The sequence below is a fragment of the Eumetopias jubatus genome, unplaced genomic scaffold, assembly GCF_037043125.1.
Source record: "Eumetopias jubatus isolate StellerSeaLion01/CBP00866 unplaced genomic scaffold, mEumJub1_p1.0 scaffold_3, whole genome shotgun sequence".
NCBI lineage: Eukaryota > Metazoa > Chordata > Mammalia > Carnivora > Otariidae > Eumetopias > Eumetopias jubatus.
Genome location: NW_028274809.1, coordinates 60788301 through 60806809, shown reverse-complemented (window position 1 = coordinate 60806809; position 18509 = coordinate 60788301). Strand labels below are relative to the sequence as shown.

At 38.9% G+C, this 18509-nt stretch overlaps 1 long non-coding RNA gene across 1 annotated transcript in view; it reads left to right on the top strand.

Annotated features, from left to right (window-relative positions):
• LOC148164698 (uncharacterized) overlaps nt 1-15075 on the top strand; it is a 30679-nt gene extending 15604 nt beyond the window's left edge. Inside the window, exons 3-4 of the long non-coding RNA XR_015767930.1 lie at nt 8357-8414; nt 14938-15075. This is a non-coding gene — a long non-coding RNA (uncharacterized LOC148164698). The remainder of the gene's footprint in view (nt 1-8356; nt 8415-14937) is intronic.
• The last annotated feature ends 3434 nt before the right edge of the window (nt 15076-18509 follow it).

Sequence of the window (18509 nt, the reverse complement as noted above, 5' to 3'; positions counted from 1 at the left end):
ATATGTTCATCTCTTTTCTTTCTTACGTTCCACCTATGAGTGAGATCATACAGTATTTGTCTTTCTCTGACTTATTTCACTTAGCATAATACACTCTTGCTCCATCCATGTTGCAAATGGCAGGATTTCATTTTCTGATGGCTGAGTAATATTCCAATATATATATACACACACACACACATACTACATCTTCTTAATCCATTCAACAGTCAATGGACATTTGGGTGCTCTCCATAATTTAGCAATTGTTGATAATGCTGCTATAAACATCAGGGTGCATGTACCCCTTTGAATCTTAATTTTTGTATTCTTTGGGTAAATATCTAGTAGTGCAATTGCTAGATCATTGGGTAGTTCTATTTTTAACTTTTTGAGGAACCTCCATACTGTTTTCCAGAGTGGCCACACCAGTTTGCATTCCCACCAACAGTGTAAGAGGGTTCCCCTTTCTCCGCATCTTCGCCAACATCTGTTGTTTTTTGTGTTGTTGATTTTAGCCATCCTGACTGGTGTAAGGTGGTGTCTTATCATGGTTTTGATTTGTATTTCCCTGATGATGAGTGATGTTGAGCATCTTTTCATGTGTCTGTTAGCCATCTGGATGTCTTCTTTGGAAAAGTATCTATTCATGTCTTCTGTCCATTTCTTAACTGGATTACTTGTTTTTTGGGTGTTGAGTTTAGTAAGTTCTTAATTTTTTTAAAGATTTTATTTATTTGAGAGAGAGAGAAAGAGCACAAGTGGAGGAGTGGAGGGGCAGAGGGAGAGGGAGAAGCAGACTCCCCATAGATTATATGGTTTGGGATGTTGGGTTTGGTAGGTTCTTTACAGATTTTGAGTATTCACCCCTTATCAGATATGTCGCTGGCAAATATCTTCCGCCATTCCATAGGCTACCTTTTAGTTTTGTTGATTGTTTCCTTTGTTGTGCAGAAGTTTTTAATCTTGATGACATCCCAATTGTTCATTTTTGTTTTTGTTTCCCTTGCCTCCAGTAACATGTCTAGTAAGAAGTTGCTATGGCTGAGGTCAAAGAGGTCACATTTGGCTATTGGAAGGCAAGTAATAATTTCTCTCTAGGATGAGTCACACACACTTTATAGAAGTAAGCAGAGTGCTAAGTATCAATTTTTTTCTTGCCTGTTTCTCAGGCTCCCTTTCCTTGATCTACTCTGGCCATTGCCCTCTTGGATTCCTGGACACTGGATGGATGAGCCTTTCTCAGCAGGGTTCCAAAAGTAGTTCCCAGGCTCAGAGCTACACACCAGGACAACCCAGCTACCTGCCCTGGCAAAGCCTCTCTTCCTCCCCCTCACCTCACTAGAACATTCATGTTGCTCTGGAATGTTTCTCTTTGCCTCCAGCACCTATTACTTTTCCAAATGCTATGTCCCTTACACACAGTGTTAACCAGCTTACATCTTTCTTTTTTTAAAAAATTGTTAGAGTCTGCTCCTTTCATGCTTCATCTTGGCATCTCCCCACTCTCTTCCCCTCCACAGACACTCTAATTTCAAAGGGTCTTTGTGTAAGGACAAGTTTTGAAGTAAGTCTCTATTCATTCTAGCATATCCCTTCCCCAGTAAAAACCATGTCATGGTTGGAAGTGTGGATTATGGGTATATACTGCTGTGTGGTGAAAATTACAAAGTTATTTTTTACCTGTCAAAATACATAGAAAATAAAAATATAAGTTTAATTCTGTAAGTTTATATTTTAAAACTTTAAACACTATAAACACCCTGTTAGCTAGAAATGCTCTAGAAAGCATTATAAAAGAGCTGGGATAATACCCAGGGAAAAACTACTTTTACTGCCATGTTAACTAAAGACATCTGATAAGGCATGGGATTCTGTGTAAAAAAAAAAAAAAAAAAGAGTAGGTACCCCAAACCCAAACCTGGACCAGTAGTCAAATAATTTTTTCTTAATACAATACGGTTTGGTCCACACTTGATAAGTAAATAAAAATCTCAGCAAGCTGCCCTATAGACTTGAAAGAGTGTTCTAGCTCTCCATCCATTCTCCAACCACTCCCTCGGCTCCCTGCCCCTGATCTCAGCCACACCCTGGGCACAGCAGGCCACCTCCCACCCCCCACTCCTCCCCTGACCCACCTCCTCTCCCTTCCTCCTCATCCTCAGATTTGAGATGTAGGAGGGGAAGAGGGAGAAAATAAAACCATTTGTGAGGGAGCCACAGGGCTCTCTCTCTTTTTCCTTTGATTGTTCCTGACTTACTTCATGGTACGATGGTCTGCTACAGAGAACAAAAGAATCTTAATTAATGGACTGGACTTCTATTCACAACTAACTCAGTTGTTTGCTATTATTTTACCTACCGTCTCACATGCACAAAGTACTCATAGGCACCACTATCTTACAATTATAGTGGTGGGGCGCCTGGGTGGCTCAGTTGGTTAAGCAACTGCCTTCGGCTCAGGTCATGATCCTGGAGTCCCAGGATCGAGTCCCGCATCGGGGTCCCTGCTGAGCAGAGAGTCTGCTTCTCCCTCTGACCCTCCCCCCTCTCATGCTCTCTCTCTCTCTCTCTCTCTCTCATTCTCTCTCTCAAATAAATAAAATCTTTGAAAAAAATTATAGTGGCTTTTTTTGATTTTGTAAATAATAAATGCTCATTGAAACAAAATCAGACACAGAAAATTATAAAGTTCTAAAACAACAGCAACAACAACAAAAAAACACAAAAAATAAAATTATAAAGGTAAAAACCACCTAAAACCCCACCATCCAGAGATAGCCACTGTTTCTATTTTGGCAAACATCTTTCCTGGTATTTCAATATACAACCTATGTACTTTAATAGTCTTCAAATAAATCTTGTGTAGAGAAAATAAAGGAAGGGATGCTACTTATTTAGGACACATACATAACACTTGTGTTGGCTCAGAGCTAACATTCTCAGAGAAGAGACAAACACAACACAGAACTTTTCCAGGAACTTCAGTTGCCTCTGTCAGATTCCCCAGAATTTCTCTCTGTTCCTTTGTTCCCCCACCCCCTGGGGCCACCTCCCTCATAGGCACCCGAGTCACTCTCAGAAATCATGTCAGGGCTTGTTTCTTTCTCTTGGGGCCATGTTGTGTTGCAGGAGCTCAAAGGCTACCTTCTCTTTTTCCTTCACATCAGTGTTTTTGTTGGGTACCTCTTCTGTTCCTAGGCCAAGAATTTCCCAACTTGGAGGTCATTTCAGGGAAGCTTGAAAGTAAAAACAGGTCAGCTTTGAGTTTATGGAACTATTTGAACACCTGCTGTTTTTCTTGGGAGCCTTTAATGTCTTGTGGAAATTGTGGATACCATTGTACACAGGAGGAGAGCTTCCTGCATTTTTCACTTATATAAATATATACAACAAATATGTGGAAGACCAAAGTGGCTTTAAGCTAAATTATCTTTCCTTACCATTTTAAATTATGAAAAGTAAAACCACTAAACATATCAATGGTTCTGAAATTTTACGTGACTAATATTCATGAGAGGAGCTTGTTAAATAAGCAGATTCTTTGGCCTCATCCCTGGAGACCCAATCAGGTGGTATAGGGTGGGCCCCCAGAATTTGCATCTTTAATAAGCGCAACAGGGATTCTGAGGAAGTAGCCCTCTGCTGTGGGTTGAACTGTGTCTCCCTAAAAGGTGAGTTGAAGTCCTAACTCCTGGTACCCATGAACATGGCCTTATTTGGAAATAGGGTCTTTGCAGATGTAATCAAGTTAGGATGAAGTCATATGAGATTAGGATGGGCTCTAAATCCCAGACTCGTGTCTTTAGAAGGAGAAAGAGACAACACAGAGACACACAGGGAATAAGGCCATATGAAGAAGGAGGCAGAGATTGGAGTTATGCTGCCATGAACCACAGGACACTAAGCAACCACCAGAAGCTAGAAGAGGCAAGGAAAGAGTCTTCCCTAGAGACTTCAGAGGGAGTCTGTCTCTGCTGATACCTTCATTTTAGGCTTCTAGCTTCCAGAACTGTGAGAAAATAAATGTCTGTTGTTTTAAGCCACGCCAGTTTGTTATGGCGGCCCTAGGGGATTAATACACTCTCACACTTCACTTTAAGAAGCACTGATCCACAGCAAACACAAACATGTAAAATGCATATCAATATAATGTACTTGATAGTTGGTACTATGATATTTCAAATTAACTAAAAACTGGGAGCCTTACCCATGGATACCTTAGTTTGCATAACAAACACCTGATTATGGTTAATAGTCTAGAGAGACCCATTTTTTGTTCTAGGGTGTTAAGGACCAGTGCCATCTAAAACATTTTAAACCAATTGTATTAATTTTCTATGGGTGCTGTAGCAGATTACTGCAAGATTAGCGGTTTATAACAGCACAAATTGATAATCTTACCATTCTGGAAGTGAGAAATCCAAAATGGGTCTCACTGGGCTAAAATCAAAGTGTTGGTAGGGCTGTGTTCCTTCTGGGGGCTCTAGGGGAAGAATTTGTTTCCTTTTCCAGCTGGAGGCCACCTGCATTCCTTGGCTTGGGTCCTCTTCTATCTTTAAAGCCAGCAATGGCTGGTTGAATCTTTCTCACATCACATTACTAACCCTAGACACTCTCTTCCTCCCTCTTCCACATTTAGAAACCCTGTGATTACATTAGGCCTACCCAGATAATCCTGGATAATCCTAAATTAAAGTTAGCTAATTAGCAACCTTTATTCCATTTGCAATGGGAGTTCTTCTTTACTATACAATGTAACAAATTCACAGGTCAGGAGATTAAGACATGGATAGCTTTAGGAGGCCATTATTCTGTTGCTCACAGTAACCAATCTTTGTATTCGTTCAAAATTCTTTTCCTTTCCTCCTTTTAAAAATCTTCACAGTGATTCTCTGAGAGAAGTAGGGCAGATATCATAATTACCATTGCTGTTTTGCAAATGAAGGAGATGTAGTAAGAGGTAATGATAAACCCCACATCACTGAGGCAATTTGTTTATTCATTGAACACATATTTATAAATCATAGCAAAGATGGGATTAGAACTCAGATGTCTGACTCTGCCAAGTTCTCTCACCACCATTTGACTCAGCTCTGCTCTTTTCTAGAACTGAATAAAAGTCATAGCCAGGGCAATTGATGAAGATATTTAAGCCTATATTGTCTCACAGTTGTAGGAGATTAAACAAAATAAAAAGGTCATTCTCTTCTCTTCCTGCCTTCTGCAAGGAGAGCCAAACCCTTGGATTCTTGGGGCCAGCCTCTTTTTTTCCAACCCCCACACCCCACAACCTCATACCCCATCACTTCCCCTTTCAGAGAAGAGGATTGAAATCTTCTTAGAGGCTTTTAGGGGCTAATCAGTGTTTTGTTTTAAAGGTTAACCCTTGAGGGAGCTAAGCTAAGCTTGCTCCCTGAAGCACAGTGAGGTGGCTGACTTGTAAGGTAGAGTGTGGTGGGTCCCCCAGAGTGGAGAGTGTTAGCTTCCTTGAGACTGGGAGGGAGAGCCATTAGGCCTGTAGGAGTTTCTGTGAGTGTTGTACCCCTGGGACCTACTTGAAAGCAACATTTCAGATGGAGGTGGCTCTATGGATATCTTAACAAAGCTGGGTATAGTCGATGTTAAATAAGTAAGTAATAAATAAATGTGGCTGAAAATCTCCAAACTGGATTTCAATAAAAAAAAATAGTTAAGCAGTGATTTTGTTTTATCTTCCTGTGATCATTAAATTTGTGTGTCAGCCTGGCTAGGCTATGGTGCCCAGTTGCTGGGAAGGTATTTTATAGATGTGATTAATATCTATAATCAGTTGACTTTAAGAAAAGGAGACTACCCTCAATAATGTGGGTGGGCCTCATTCAATCAGTTTTAGATCTTTTTTTTTTTTTAAGATTTTATTTATTTATTTGACAGAGAGAGACACAGCGAGAGAGGGAACACAAGCAGGGGGAGTGGGAGAGGGAGAAGCAGTCCTCCTTGTCAAGCAGGGAGCCCGATGCGGGGCTTGACCATGACCTGAGCTGAAGGCAGATGCTTAATGACTGAGCCATCCAGGCACCCCTCAGTTTTAGATCTTAAGAGCCAAAAACTGAGGTTTCCTAAAAAAAGAAGGAATTCTGTCTCAAGACTATAACATAGAAATTTTGCCTTGGTTTCCAGGCTGCTGGTCTGTCCCATACATTTCAAATTCAAGACTGCACCATCAACTCATGCCTAGTTTCTGGCCTACTGACTTGCCCTAGATTTCAGACTTGCCAGCCTTCACAATCTCATGAGCCAATTTCTTAAAATCTCTTTCTCTGTATAACACAGAGGAAATGCAACTATCACTCACTTATAAAAAAAAAAACTCATTGTAAAGTTTATACCAATAACCTTCATAGCATCTTACAAAATTCAGAGAAAATATACTAAAAAATATATAGCAGTTAACCTTTTTCTCCAAGTTTGGGGGTAAGTAGAGGAGAAAATTGTTGAGAAGATGAAAAACATCAGGTACCTCTACAGTTAAGAGAATTTAACAGATTAAATACAGCAAGCAAGGTAGTGAGTGAGTTCCAAGTATACATTCTCATTGAATAAAACTGCAGGGTGTTAGAGCTTGATCACAGCCATCACACAAGAGGAAAATTGAAAGTCTTTCTTTGGGAACTGCACAGCATCATTTATTAAATAAGCATCCTGGGAGCTAAAGAATTGTTTAGTTCAACAGCAACAAGACACATGGAGAAGAGAAGAATGACGACATGAGTCCTCCAAACAACTGAGCAGTTTGTTCAGCGGAGGGAAGTTAATGTGTTAAAAAAGAAATATCAGCTATAATGATAGTAGTAATAACTGAGATTTATATTTGTGTTTGGGAAGCAACCAACTTTTAAAGAACTCTAAGCACATCAACCCCTTCAACTTCACATCAGTGGAACATGAGCCAGTGCTATATGATTATTCTATTAAACAGACGAAAAAAGCTTGAAAGGCACGTATTCATGTCACATTTATGTGTTCAAGTTTCAATGTACCTAATATAACTTTAGGGGACATATTTCAGTGAATATTGTATAGAAGTTATCCACACCCAAAACAATGGGAGTAACTATTTTGGTATGATCAATAATATAGGAACAGTAAAACTCATTTTTCAAATAGTAGGTTCCATGTTATTTTAATCCTCACAATCCAATGAGGTAGGCTGAAATCATGGTGTGAATCCCTTAGTTAGCTGAGGAAATCAAGGCTAAATGGCATGTCTACACTCACCTACGTAGCTACAAGCAGAATAAATGCCAGAATCCCAGGTCTCCTGACTTAGAAAACACTTCCTTGTGTTATTCGTGGTTAATATGCAGAAGTTTCATCCTGGATAACTGAGTGAACTAGAACCAGTAACATCTTTTCAGGACTGGCTTCATAAGTTGTATGTTCTGATGCCCATGCTTCCTTACACTGACATCTGAAGAAGTGTTCACCTATGGTAACAGTGGTACTACTACTCATGGGAAGTGTGCCATTATGGTCACAAAGCAAGCCTGGGACTCTAAGAGGAGCCAGAATGACTGAGGAGGTGAGAGGGAGCCACTGCTCATGTTTTTCTTCAGTTCTGCCAAAGAGGATACCAATTGATCTTTCAGTCCAACTCTACAGTCATTAATCTCAACATAGACAAGAAGTATTCGTTGGTTCCTCCATCTTGAATACTCTTCCCCCGCTCAGTTAAATCCACCCCAGACTTCACCTTTCATTTCAAGCACCACTTCCTTAGGGAAAGAAGCCTTCACTGACTTCTAGTCCTTTGAAATGTGCTCTCCTTTCGTTCAGCACACTTAACTTACTGAGCAATTATATGTCTACCTTGGTGATTATATGATTATTGTCACTCTCCCCAGCTGGAGAGGTTGAAAGTCCCATGAGAGCAGGAATCTTGTTTGGTTTTGCTTATCACTGTGTCCCCTGCATCTAGCGGAGTGTCTGGTCACATAGCAGGTGCCCAGTTAGTATCTATTTGAATAAATGGATGGATGGTTGGATGGATGGATGGAAGGACAGACAAATGAATGAGCAAATGAATAAATTAAACTTAGGTCTAGGATTAGGGTGGCCAGGTAAAATGCAGGATGCCCAGTTAAATTTGAATTTCAGATAAACGGTGAGCACTTTTTAGTATAAGTACGTCCCATAGAATATTTGGTATATACTTGCACTGAAAAATTACTTGTTGTTTATCTGAAATTCAAATTTACTATATTTTTATTTGTAAATCTAAATATTGAAGGTAGGGGAAAACTTAGAAGTGATAGCTCAAATGTTTTAAAATTTAATTTTGTTTTAATTTTTCTTTTTTTAATCCCAGTATAATTAACATACAATGTTATATTAGTTTCAGGTGTACAATGTAGTGATTCAACAATTCCATACATTACTCTGTGATCATCACGGTAAGTGTACTCTTAACCTCCTTCATCTATTTCACCCATCCTCCCACCTGCCAACCACCAGTTCTCTATATTTATGAGTCTGGTTTTTTGTCTCTTTTTTTCTTTGTTCATTTGTTTTGCTTTTTAAATTCCACAGATGAGTGAAATCATATGGTATTTGTCTTTCTCTGATTGACTTATTTCACTTAGCATCATACCCTCTAGATCCAGCCATGTTGTTGCAAATGGCAAGATTTCATTCTTTTTTATGGCCAAGTAATATTACATTATCTCTATCTATATACATGTGTGTATATATATATCTCACGTATATTTTTTAAAGATTTTATGTATTTATTTGACAGAGACAGCGAGAGCAGGAGCACAGCCGGGGGGTTGGGAGAGGGAGAAGCAAGCTTCTCATGGAGCAGGGAGCCCAATGCGGGGCTCGATCCCAGGACACTGGGATCATGACCTGAGCCAAAGGCAGACACCCAAAGACTGAGCCACCCAGGTGCCCCATATCTCACATCTTCTTTATCCATTCATCAATCAATGGACCCTTGGGTTGCTTCCATACCTTGGCTTCCATATCTTGGCTATTATAATTAAAGCTGCAATAAACACGGGTGCATAGATCTGTTCAAATTAGTGTTTTCATTTTCTTTGGGTAAATACCCAGTAGTGGAATTACTGGATCATATGGTGATTCTACTTTTAATGTTTACTGTTTTCTACAGTGGCTGCACCAGTTTGCATCCCTACCAATGGTGTGAGAGGGTTCCTTTTTCTCCATATCTTTGCCAATGCTTGCTTGTTGTTTCTTGTGTTTTTGATTTTAGCCATTCTGACAGGTATGAGGTGGTTTCTCATTGTGGTTTTGATCAAATCTTTCATTTTATTTTATTTTTGACTTTTTGAGCCAGGGTTGTTTTCTTTAAATTTTTATTGTTATGTTAATCACCATACATTACATCATTAGTTTTTGATGTAGTGTTCCATGATTCATTGTTTGTGTCTAACACCCAGTGCTCCACGTAGAACGTGCCCTCTTTAATACCTATCACCAGGCTAACCCATCCCCCCACCCCCCTCCCCTCTAGAACTCTCAGTTTGTTTTTCAGAGTCCATCGTCTCTCATGGTTCGTCTCCCCCTCCGATTTCCCCCTCTTCATTCTTCCCCTCCTGTTATCTTCTTCTTTTTTTTTTTCTTAACATATATTGCATTATTTGTTTCAGAGGTACAGATCTGTGATTCAACAGTCTTGCACAATTCACAATGCTCACCATAGCACATACCCTCCCCAAAGTCTATCACCCAGCCACCCCATCCCTCCCATACCACCCCAACTCCAGCAACCCTCTGTTTCAAATCTTTCATTTTAAAGACAGAGAGTGAGGCCAAGAGAAATGAGTCTCCAGGGAGATTTTTCCTTAATGGTGATTGTACATATGACCTTAATGTCTTTAAACTGTGAGTTTCCTTTATAGCTCATCTAAGTCTTTTCAAGGAAGGCAGAGCTAAGAGATAAGACATTAAGACCTAGGATCCAGCAATACCTAAGGAATTCTTGAAATTTTCAGCAAAATGAGCCAATAAATTCTCCTTATCACTTGAGCTGGTTTGAATGGTATTTCTATCACTTTTAACCCTGAGAGTCCTCACAAACATTGTAAGTGCTTCTACATTTTCTTATTCGGTTTGTTAGGCTAATCATGATAATGCCATGTACATAGCAGAAGCTCAATAAATATTTATTAGACAAATCATAGCCTTGGTTTAGGTTATCACTTTCATGTTACTATTTAAACATTTCTTTTTTTTTAAATATTTTATTTATTTATCTGACAGAGAGAATGCACAAGCAGAGGGAGAGGAAGAAGCAGGCTCCCTGCTCAGCAGGGAGCCCATCGTGGGGCTTGATCCCAGGACCCTGAGATCATGACCTGAGCCCAAGGCAGATGCTTAACCAACTGAGCCACCCAGGTGCCCCTATTTAAACATTTTCTTGGGGCATCTGGCTGGCTCAATCGGTAGAACCATGTGACTCTTAATTTCAGGGTTATGAGTTCAAGCCCCATGTTGGGTGTGGAGCCTACTTAAAATTAAAAAAATAAAAATTTTCCTTACCCATACAATGTGTTATCATTGTTTACATAGGCTCCACCCAACATAGGGCTTGAACTCACAAACCCAAGACCAAGAGTTGCATGTTCTACCACCTGAGCCAGTCAGATGCCCCCATGTTGTTGTAGTTGTTGAAGAAAGTCCGAATTTCTTTGCCTGAGTTCAGAGAAAATAAACAAATTCATTATTGTTTTTAAATGTAAATACATAAAATAGGAAACCGGGGGTCAAACTGTATATCTGTATTGCTTTCTGAGGATAGCTTAAGCATGGAAATAGCCAGATTAAAGAATTCTGTATTTTCAAATTATTTCCATTCTTCTTCCCCAAGTCCTTCCCCAAGTCTTCTTCCCCAGTCCTAATTTTTCAGAGTAAGAAACTGAGATGTAGACCTCCATAGTACCATTAGAAATAAAACAGGTATTTTAACATTAATAAAATCTTGGATAATATATTTCTAAGACTAAAATCCCCTTTCTTATAATTTATTAAATTTTTCTCTCAGGACTAAAACCTCAACACAGATGGATGATTTCAGCATATTTGCTTATTCACACCCGGATGTAAACATTTAACCCCATACGTGAAAAGCCAGTTGAACAGCTGAGTTGATGTTTGCCCTTCTTTCTTTTAATTTTCCCAAGAAAATGCCTTCCTGCATTTCTGAATGCAGATTCCATAGTCTTTGTTCAAGCATCAGACCTTCTATAGACAAGCTTCTGGGACATCTGAGAACCAAGCTCCAAGAAATTCATGTGAATATCTATTTCTGGATTGGGAATGGACTCACAACACACCTAAGCACAGTATTCTAAACCATGTGGTGTTCAAACGACATTCTGACCCCTCCAACCCCCACATCAAATGAATTCATTGCTTTGGATCAAATTCCATATTATTCCATCAACAGTCTATTCTAAATCTTCTTCACATTGACATCTAGTTTTGGGTGTGGAGGCAAATTTCCTAGTAAAATTAACACCTGGAAAATGTGTTAGACACAAAATTTAAAATCCTTTAGATGCTTTTGTCTTGTTTTGTATTCAAACCCTAAATCTCAATATTATTAAAAGTGAATTTTCCTTAGATAATCTGGAAGAAATGGATGCATTCCTAGAGATATATAAACTACCAAAACTGAACCAGGAAGAAATAGAAAACCTGAACAGACCTATAACCACTAAGGAAATTGAAGCAGTCATCAAAAATCTCCCAACAAACAAAAGCCTAGGACCAGATGGCTTCCCAGGGGAATTCTGCCAAACAGTTAAAGAAGAATTAATACCTATTCTTCTGAAACTGTTCCAAAAAGTAGAAATGGAAGGAAAACTTCCAAACTTGTTTTATGAGGCCACCATTACCTTGATCCCAAAATCAGGCAAAGACCCCATCAAAAAGGAGAATTACAGACCAATATCCTTGATGAACATGGATGCAAAAATTCTCACCAAAATACTAGCCAATAGGATCCAACAGTCCATTAAAAGGATTATTCACTACAACCAAGTGGGATTTATCCCTGGGCTGCAAGGTTGGTTCAACATCTGCAAATCAATCAACGTGATACATTACATTAATAAAAGAAAGAACAAGAACCATATGATCCTCTCAATAGATGCAGAAAAAGCATTTGACAAAGTACAGCATTCTTTCTTGATCAAAACTCTTCAGAGTATAGGGATAGAGGGTACCTACCTCAATATCATAAAAGCCATCTATGAAAAACCCATAGTGAATATCATTCTCAATGGGGAAAAACTGAGAGCTTTCCCCCTAAGGTCAGGAACACAGCAGGAATGTCCACTATCACCACTGCTATTCAACATAGTACTAGAAGTCCTAGCCACAGCAATCAGACAACAAAAAGAAATAAAAGGCATCCGAATCGGCAAAGAAGAAGTCAAACTCTCACTCTTTGCAGATGATATGACACTTTATGTGAAAAACCCAAAAGACTCCACCCTGAAACTGCTAGAACTCATACAGGAATTCAGTAAAGTGGTAGGATAGAAAATCAATGCACAGAAATCAGTGGCATTCCTATACACCAACAACAAGACAGAAGAAAGAGAAATTAAGGAGTCGATCCCGTTTACAATTGCACCCAAAACTAAGATACCTAGGGATAAATCTAACCAAAGAGGCAAAGAATCTGTACTCAGAAAACTATAAAATACTCATGAAAGAAATTGAAGAAGACACAAAGAAATGGAAAAACATTTCATGCTCATGGATTGGAAGAACAAATATTGTGAAGATGTCAATGCTACCTAGAGCAATCTACACATTTGATGCAATCCCATCAAAACACCATCCACTTTTTTCAAAGAAATGGAACAAATAATCCTAAAATTTGTATGGAACCAGAAAAGACCCTGAATAACCAGAGGAATGTTGAAAAAGAAAAGCAAAGCTGGTGGCATCACAATTCTGGACTTCAAGCTCTATTACAAAGCTGTAATCATCAATGTTTTGTGCCATGGTACTGGCACAAAAACAGACACATAGATCAATGGAACAGAATAGAGAGCCCAGAAATGGACCCTCCAACTCTATGGTCAACTAATCTTCGACAAAGCAGGAAAGAATGTCCAATGGAAAAAAGACAGTCTCTTCAACAAATGGTGTTGGGAAAATTGGACAGCTACATGCAGAAGAATGAAACTGGACCATTTCCTTACACCACACACAAAAGTAGACTCAAAATGGTTGAAAGACCTAAATGTGAGACAGGAGTCCATCAAAATCCTAAAGGAGAACACAAGCAGCAACCTCTTCAACCTCAGCCCCAGCAACTTCTTCCTAGAAACATGGCCAAAGGCAAGGGAAGCAAGGGCAAAAATGAACTATTGGGACTTCATCAACATAAAAAGCTTTTGCACAGCAAAGGAAACAGTCAACAAAACCAAAAGACAACCGACGGAATGGGAGAAGATATTTGCAAATGACATATCAGATAAAGGGCTAGTATCCAAACTCTGTAAAGAACTTATTAAACTCAACACCCAAAGAACAAATGATCCAGTCAAGAAATGGGCAGAAGACACGAACAGACATTTTTCCAAAGAAGACATCCAAATGGCCAACAGACACATGAAAAAGTGCTCAACATCGCTCGGCATCAGGGAAATCCAAATCAAAACCTCAATGAGATACCACCTCACACCAGTCAGAATGGCTAAAATTAACAAGTCAGGAAATGACAGATGTTGGCGGGGATGCGGAGAAAGGGGAAACCTCCTACACTGTTGGTGGGAATGCAAGCTGGTGCGGCCACTCTGGAAAACAGTATGGAGGTTCCTCAAACAGTTGAAAATAGAGCTGCCATACGACCCAGCAATTGCACTACTGGGTATTTACCCCAAAGGTACAAATATAGGGATCTGAAGACGTACGGGCACCCCGATGTTTATAGCAGCAATGTCCACAATAGCCAAACTATGGAAAGAGCCAAGATGTCCATCAACAGATGAATGAATAAAGATGTGGTGTATGGATGTGTGTGTGTGTGTGTGTGTGTATAAAACGGAGTATTATGCAGCCATCAAAAGGAATGACATCTTACCATTTGCAATGACGTGGATGGAACTGGAGGGTATTATGCTGAGTGAAATAAGTCAATCAGAGAAAGACATGTATCATATGACCTCACTGATATGAGCAATTCTTAATCTCAGGAAACAAACTGAGGGTTGCTGGAGTGGTGGGGGATGGGAGGGATGGGGTGGCTGGGTGATAGACAACGGGGAGGGTATGTGCTATGGTGAGCACTATGAATTGTGTAAGACTGTTGAATCACAGACCTGTACCTCTGAAAAAAATAATACATTATATGTTAAAAAAAGAAGAAGAAGAAGATAGCAGGAAGGGAAAAATGAAGGGGGGGAATCAGAGGGGGAGACAAACCATGAAAGACTATGGACTCTGAGAAACAAACTGAGGGTTCTAGAGGGGAGGGGGGTAGGGGGATGGGTTAGCCTGGTGATGGCTATTAAAGAGGGAATGTATTGAATGGAGCATTGGGTGTTATACGCAAACAATCATGGAATACTACATCAAAAACTAATGATGTATGGTGATTAACATAACAATAATAATTTAAAAAGTGAATTTTCTTAACACCATGATAACAGATAAGATTTTCATTCCAGTCAAACCATGACCATTTGAATATAGTCAGTAACTGTAATACAGGAGGAACTTCAGTGGTTTTCCCAAAAAGTTATGTATCCCTCTTCCTCATGCCTCATTGTACATTGACCAGGCTTTTCTTTGACCTTTGAAAATAAAACCCTTGAGATTCATTTTCCTGTTAGCTCCTGTAACATTTACATTAAACATTATGGAGTTCACTTGTTTGTTTTGGGTTTGGGTTTGTCTGTTTTTGGAATCTGAATTGTCTTTATGTCTCTTTAGGCTGCTAGAAATCACAGCAGAGTTTGGTCATGTTCCTTGGTGCTGGAGTTTGGATGGAGTCATTATGCCAAGAGTTTCTACAGTTCTCACAGGTCTAATGCCATTGGACAGACTTGTAAGCTTTGCACTAGGGTTGGAAACACGTATTTGTTGCTTGATATCTGATTCCTTCAGTCTTTCATTGGACTATGGCTTTCATTACCTTTTGCTAAGCTTTTGGAGTTTCTTCATGAAACTGCTTTTGGTCTCCACTTCTTGTTCCTGTTCCTTGGATCACAGGTTAAACCTTTCTCCAGACTATGAAGGACTCAAGGTCTTACCCATGTATGACTTTGATCTTTGTCCATTCCCTGTTGTATGGACATAACATAGGGAATGAAATAAAATCTGAAACCAAGAGCTGGAAGGGGGATTTCCTAGAAAGACAATAATACCTTTCAAAATTTGCCTCTTAAAAAGTAAGGTCTGAAATTAGTCTTTCTTTTCCCCAAGGTTGATCTTGTTCAAATGACCTGGGACTTAACTCCTCCAAAAATTGTGGGATGAAGAATCAAGATGATATCCACAGAGAATCTCAATTTAAATGTTGTTTCTAACACTTATTGGCTCTCACAGCAAGGAGAAAAATGTTATGTATGTTCTTTTAAAAGCTTTGTTTTTGAAATTGCGTCTTTTGATACCTGTTCTTGGTTGCTGTTACTGACTAGGATGACCTATTTGCCAGTTCCAGCAAATGACAGCAGTTTCCTGGGCTGAGACTACTCTATAAGCTTATGGGGAGAAAAGAAAAAAAAATTAAAAGCAATTAAGTTGAGGTAGGCTTGTAAAACAATGAATTAAAAATCCAAAGGGAGCAGGGAATGTAATAATTTCTCTGCCATTGCAGTTTCTCTTTGTTATAAATGTCCTTATTTTTAACATGAGTTTCCAGGGTGCTAAACCAATTAAACTGAGGCTATGCTTAAATATTCTCTCTTAAGGCCTATTTTAAAACATAAAGTGAAGCTTGACTTGAAATTAACCTTTCTGAAATAAATAGTTCTGACTTTTTGCTAAGGAATGGAAGAGTTAGCTACTGTCAAACATGCATTTTCTCACAAAATGTACAATTACTGTTCTTTAAAATCTGAACAGAGAAGATAAAAGCAACTTGGTTTCACAAGCATAAAAATTCAAGATTTAAGGTAGCTTTACATTGATTTTTTAGGGAGAATGTAATATTTTCATCAACTGCCCCTTAGATGTATTTATTTCTTTGGTGTCAAATCTTTGTTGACTTTTTGTCATTAAATTTAAAATTCAACTACATGAACCCAGGGGTGACGAATCTGAGCCATTTATGGCTCTTCAAAGCTTGTCCAATCTTGTAGGTGTATTTTGAAAATTTTGGACTTGCTTCTACTGCTTAAAAATGCCATTATGAATTATATACACTGTGAATGTTAACAATACATTCTTTCAAAGGCTTAAAATGACATTGCAATGCAGAGACACATGAGGGCACTGTAACCAATCCCAGCAATCTGAGAAGTGTTTTTATAACAGCCTTTGAGGGTAGTGGGGAGAGATGGGCAGAAGGGAGGGTGGGCCTTTATCAATGACATTGATAAATTCTGACTTTTAAACTTGGCCAAGACTTGTGTTAGCTTTTTTTTTTTTTTTTTTGCAGTTAAATAGTGGCTTCTGTTTTGCTTTTTTTTCTTCTTTTCCTTTTTTTGGTTATTTGTTTATGTATTTACTTATCATAGTTGACATATAATATATTAGTTTCAGGTACACAACATAGTGATTTGACAATTATGCACATTATAAAATGCTCACCATAAGTCTAGTTACCACCTGTCACAACACAAAGTTATTAAATATTATTAACTATATTCCCTATGATATATTTTTCATCCCCATGACTTATTTATTTTATAACTAAAAGTTTGTACCTTTTCATCTCTTTCATGTATTTCGCCCACCCATCCATCACCTCCCCTCAGGCAACCACAAGCTTTTTCTCTATATTTATGAGTGTTTCTCTTTTTGTTGTTTGTTTGTTCATTTGTTTTTTAGATTCTGCATATAAGTGAAATCATATGGTATTTGTCCTTCTCTGGCTGACTTATTTCACGTAGCATCAACTTCTTTTTTTTATACCAACTTAATGTTATTTAAAAAAATATTGCTTTGATGATATTTGCGCTCTTAAGTGTAGCCACATTCTTTGGAAAAGAAAAAGAAGAAATGATTATTTACAATACAAAGCAGATAACAGCAGTGATTGTGGAAGGTCAGCAACTCGGTATAAATCACAGATTGGATTTTTAGGTCAACTTAGACAAAAATGACCTGGAACCAAAAGTGGGCGCTATTAGACTATTACCAGGAAGGAACGGGGGAACCCACCAAGAAGCCTCTCCTCTCACCCAAAATTGCAGATCTGTGAGTTGTCTGCATTGGTGCTGGAAAAACCTCTGAGAACAGAAACAGGAATGAGGGCGCTGGCCCGCTTGGTCTCTGGCTTGTGGTGCTTCTGTTCGTGGGTTTCCTGGATGGTATTTCCCTGTGGGGGTCTTTTGCCCCAGGATCCGTAGGGCCTTCAGGTTCATACTCACCTGGGTTCTAGTGTTTGAGCGTCTGGACTATGGCCTGTAGATACGCTCACCTGGACTGTAGATTTTAGTGTCTGAGAGCCTCCAAGCAGCCCAGCTGCTACATTTGGATTGTGCCCTTTTCCAGGGTCCGCGCATCGATCGACCGATCCCTTCTGTTCACTCCTGCAGTGTGCCGAGAACCACAGGAAATGAAAGTTGGCTACCACAACTGAGGGCCACGTCACTGACTTCATGGTAACTACAGCAATTATTTGCTAACAGTTCAAAAGGAGCCCAGGCTTTTGCTAATGGGACAGACATTTTCTGCCATCAGGGTGAGTTGGTGAGGTGGGACATTACCAAAACAACAGTACCTCCCAGAATTCTACAGAGGTTTTAGGTAGATGTTTATTCTTGCCAAATGCATTTAAGCTTTACACAGTTTTATTGGACCTATTTTTTTTTTTTAAATGAGGCTTGTTTTAGGTTCCAGTTCTCTTTTTACATTTAAAGTTAGGCACATTTTTTCACTAATCATTCATCTACATTTCCGGATATTATTTTTTACCTAGTCTGAGGACCAGAGTTTCTGGAAAAATTGGAAAAGCACCCAAAAGTGGCTTTGCAAAATTTATTCTAAAGGAACTCATTGAAAAAATTTTTTTCTTGCAGTCTTTAAAATTACGCATATGAGTGAATTAACTTTGAGGGCAGCCAAGTGCAAACCCAGATGCCAATTTTCCCTTCATATCCAAGTAGATTTCTATGCTTTGCCTACACAACATAAGAGTATTTTCTCTGTCATTAGTTTGTTAATGGGTCAGTTGCTGGTAATTTAATGAAGTGGTTCAAAGGGAAAATATTCCAGACCATTTTAAGATTGGCCTATATTAGAAGCAGTCCAAGTGCCCCATTGATAGATGAATAGATAAAGGAGATGGGAGATATATATATATATGTATGGAATAATATATATAATAATGGAATATT